The sequence below is a fragment of the Vicugna pacos genome, unplaced genomic scaffold (genome assembly GCF_048564905.1).
Source record: "Vicugna pacos unplaced genomic scaffold, VicPac4 scaffold_19, whole genome shotgun sequence".
Lineage (NCBI taxonomy): Eukaryota > Metazoa > Chordata > Mammalia > Artiodactyla > Camelidae > Vicugna > Vicugna pacos.
The window spans coordinates 32,980,586-32,985,773 of NW_027328740.1; positions in this window are offsets into that span (position 1 = coordinate 32,980,586).

The window sequence follows — 5,188 nt, forward strand, 5'->3', positions numbered from 1 at the left end:
TCCTCAATGAAATTTAAGAGCATGAAGCTTTGAAAGTTTTCCATGTTATCAATTATACCAGTATTTTCTGATATAACCAGCCACCTGGCAGTTAGCATTGGGTACCATGAAAACATTCTTAAGCATGAATTATTCTCTCCTGCTAGATTATCTCCTTTTTTCTCACTTCTTTCTCTCTTGAAACCTCTTATTCTTGCTTCCAAATTCTTTTTGAGTAAATACATACCCTAACAAATCCTCTTTTTTTTTTTTGGAAATATTTTTTCTTTCAAGATTGAGAAATAGTAAGAAATATTTGATTTTCAATACTGACATTTAATAACAGTGTGATCTCATCAAAGTTATGTCTCAGTCATATTCAATCTGAAAATGAAAACACATATGAGTATTATGTAAAAAAGGGTTAGATATGTGATAGCACTTCCCCAAATTGTGTGTATTGCTGGGGTCATAAATTTCTAAAAGGGAGAATTGGAGGATCAGAGAAAAGACAATATCCAACCCTTTGAAATAAAGCAGTTTGGGCTGCCCAAGTGGGTCTGGAAAGGTGGAAAAGATTATGGAAAGCTGCTGTCTCCAATTATCTGTAGGGTCTCAGTGGCTCTTGGTCAGCAAGAGTTTCATTTGGGAAGATGATGTGGGTATGGAGCGAAAGACAGCAAGAACTAGCTAGAATCCACATGTATCTGTTTGTTTGTTACTCGTACCTCTAAAATAACAGATTTCAGATGAGCTGCTTTATTTTCCCCTTCCAAAATTTGTAAAAAGAATTTCTTATTTGGGCCAGTTAACAAAGTATCATACAGGATAGGGGATTCTTGTAAACTATTGTAGCTTAGCCAAGATGACAGTGCAAAAAATTGCTGCAAGTCAATTAATTTTCCTATACTTTAATTTCTTTATTTCTAAAATGTTTGATTTTGCTTCAGCAACTCAGTGTCATAGTTGTTGGAATCACATGTGAATATACACTGAAAATTAGGATAGTGATATAAATTATTGTTGTTTCCAAAGTAATTGTGACAACATATTTTAAAACGATTTGCCTAAACACATCAATCTGTGAAAATAAATATTTAATACATTTTAAAAATAGAAGCCTCTTGAAACAGTGTGGGCTTAACTTGTCTTGTGTATATCTGCTTGTTCTATAGTCTATGATTGTAGATTTCAAATTTTTACAGTACAGGGCACAAAATTTACATAAAAAATTCAATAATCATTTGTTGACTAAATCCTTACTTGTAACTTCTAAGATAATATATTAATAATTTAATATTCATGACACATACAAAGAGGTGGATAGCTTACAAATTCTATTACATGGAATTCTGAAGTTCATGTACTACCAAGAAAAATATAAATATAGATTTGAATCTTATGTAACTGCTGCTCTGATAAAATTAGTTGGAAGAAAATTCAGTGCTTTGAATTTTAAATAGTTATTATTTTTAATAGTTATTTACTTCAATTTTAGCTAGTGAACAGTGGAAACCAGCACACATTTAAGCCAGTAATTTCTACTTCTAGCCAGAAACACATAGGAACTGTGTATAAATAAATGCAAATGCCATTAATATATAGATTTCTAAAGTTCTACTATATTTTTCTTGGAAATGAAGAGAAATTTCAAAATTATCTTTCTTAATCCTATCATTTGATAGATAAAATAGAAAATTACCCAGATAAAGTAAGAAAAATTATATAGATCGTAAATAAAATTTTGTATAATTTACTGAACTTTTCATGTGCCTGTTTTATTTTATTATTGTTTTTTGTAATACAACTGACTACTTACACCAACCACTGTGGTATATATTTTACCAATTGTGCACATATTTCTATGATTCATTCATACAAATGTTGATTATGGTGTGTTCCAATTTCATTTGGGTTTACAAACCTTATCATAACTAAGACAACTGAGGGATTAGAAATTCATTTTAAACAAAAATCAAAGGAGACTTTGCAAGAGACTATCCCAATCAAACCTATGGCCCTATTGCAGAAAACAGATTTTAAACAAATCTGGGCTAGGCCTTGTTATGTTCACGGTATATAGACTGAGGTTCAAACCACAGTGCCTGATGTTGGGAGTATGTGGTCTTATTAAGATAGTGAAAGACATGTAGTCAGTAGTTACAGAGCAGTGCAAGTGTTTGACAATGACTATTTCATAGGAGAGGCAGTGAAGAATTAATTTCTGTGTTTTCATCAGAGACATAGAGTTCAAAACAATGACTTTGGTCCTAAACTAAGGAGATTTTATACTACAATAAATAGTAGTAAGGAGGGCGTGTGGATATATTGTGTTGTGTATGTGGGGGCACACACACACATGCCTGTTGTGGGCAAAGATAATGTGTTATTTGCAGGGTTAGCTCATTTAGCCAATACTAAAAAATAAGGGGGGGGACAATAGATCCCAAGTGACTTTGTGATTTTTACTTCTATTATTATAAAGAAAAACATTGGCAAAATAAGTAAAAAGTACAGAATTTTTCTAGTTTTTTATTATTTTTTATTTTTTTATTTTCTTTTTTTAACATTTTTATTGATTTATAATCATTTTACAATGTTGTGTCAAATTCCAGTGTTCAGCACAATTTTTCAGTCAAAAATGGACATATACACACTCATTGTCACATTTTTTTCTCTGTGAGTTATCATAACATTTTGTGTATATTTCCATGTGCTATAGAGTGTAATCTTGTTTATCTATTCTACAATTTTAAAATCCCAGTCTACCCTTCCCACCCTCCACCCCCCTGGTAACCACAAGTCTGTATTCTCTGTCTGTGAGTCTACTTCTGTCCTGTTTGGTGCAGCCACTATGGAAAAAAGTGTGGAGATTCCTCAAAAGACTAGGAATAGACTTACCACATGACCCAGGTATCCCACTTCTGGGCTTGTATCCAGAAGGAAATCTACTTCAGGATGACATCTGCACCCCAATGTTCATAGCAGCACTATTTACAAAAGCCAAAACATGGAAACAACCTAAATGTCCATCAACAGGTGACTGGATAAAGAAGATGTGGTATATTTATACAATGGAATTCTATTCAGCCATAAAAACTGACAACATAATGCCATTTGCAGCAACATGGATGCTCCTGGAGAATGTCATTCTTAGTGAAGTATGCCAGAAAGAGAAAGAAAAATACCATATGAGATCGCTCATACGTGGAATCTAAATCACAAAAACAAAAACAAACAAACAAAAACAAAGAATTTTTCTAGTTTTTAAATTCAAAGTCTGTTTATTCTTTCAAGCAACTGTTATACTTACTGAAGGGGAATAACAGTTCCTGCCTTTTACAGTGAAGGAATAAAGAGTATTCATGATGTTACTTTTCATTAAAATATAAAATTTTCCATCCTAAGGTCCTAGAGAATGAGTTATTCTACCCTGATCAAAAATGGTCCTCTGGGCATTGACTCATATGGGGTAATTTAATGGAATTTCACATTCTGTAATCGAGACTATATGTTCATCTAATGATGCCAAGCATATTTTAAAAACCCCTCAATGCTGAAGTTTCAGTCTCCTGCCACGATTGTTCATATCTCTCAGTTGATTAGTGAATCTAAATGACAATGCAAATCAAAGTGAATTTTCATATTGTGTTTACACCATTAGTGAAAATCTAATTAAATATCTAATAATTAATGCAACTCCTTCCAGGAGAGTTAATACATCAGAGAATGTCAATGGGGAATACCCAGTGGGAATATTACCTTCATTGTTGTGTTTCATATTGTGAATTGAGTGAATTATACTGTATATTATATTTTATATGCATATTTTTTAAAAACTACGTGGGCAAGACAATCCAGTTCTTGGTACAATAATGTAACTTTCTTTTAGTTGGACATTATTATATTGATAACATGTCTATGTGTCTGACACCAGGTCACCCAGCCAGCTAGCCAGTAAACATTTAGAGAGTGCCTAATACGTGACCAGCACTGTCTTAAATGTCAGTGATATAGAAAGCATTAATATAGAGTCCTTTTTCTAAAAAAGATCTTTTTTAAAATTACTAACCATTACAATTAAGCTTCTAATTTTCAGTGGGGAACTTTTGAGTGGAGGTCAGGGAAGGTTATGGTGCATATTAGAATATCCTTTGCCATTATATTTCCACATGAGGAGTATTTATCTTCTCCTACTTTTGGGCTTGAACTTGTAACCTGCTTTGGCCCTTAGGCTACCAGCAGATATGATGTGATGCAAGCCAAGGCTTGAAATGTGCCTATGCACTGGGCTTTCTCTCTTGTACTCTACCTCTACCATGAAGACATGCTGAGTAGGCTGATTGGTTTCAAACAAATCAAAGGCACTTAAGATTAGACCTGAACTGAACCCATGTCCTAGAACTAAACAAAAGTGAGGGCATCAGAGGTCTCAGCAGAGCTGGCCCAGTGGGTCAGCAGTTTGAGTTAGAACCCCAGCTGAACAATTAGTCAGTGCATAAGAATATTTATCTTTATCAGCCTCTAAGTTATGGGATGTTTTGTTGCAGACCTATAGCTGACAAACACAAATGAATCTGTGTTTTACAGTGATTGCAATATCAGATATGTTTTTCTTTTTAGATCTTGTATTTAAAAATATTTACAGGAGTATAAATATGTGTTCCCTGTTTTAAGGAAACAGAGGCTTCATCATTATTTAACTATAATTTAAGAGCCAAGCAACAAAGGCAGAAACAGTGAAAACATCAATGGTATAAATGTAATAATATGAATGATTATATTCTACCAAATGTATCCATGACAATTTCTTAAGTGATCATCAAAGTATAGGCAAATTATTCTCCTCAGAAGGCCCTGTAAGCTCCCTGTGTAGTTAACCAGTTTACATAAACATGGAAGACAGTGATGGAGTTGCTTCTTGATTTAAAAAAAGTTGTGTCAGTGTGTTTAGGTAATTTTTTAGAGTTGTGTTTGTGTTTCATCTGAGTTGGCTCAAAAAATGACAAATAGGCAATGTAAATATAAAAATTCAAGGCCATTAAGAGAAAGAAATACATGCTAGACTTAAAGCCATTAATATGTAACTGTTAACTCCTTAAAATAAAGCACACTCTTATTTTATATTATACACCTCTAGTCCTTAGAGCTATGTCTTTCATGATTTTGGTATATCATGTATGAGCAATAAATAGTATTACATGATTAA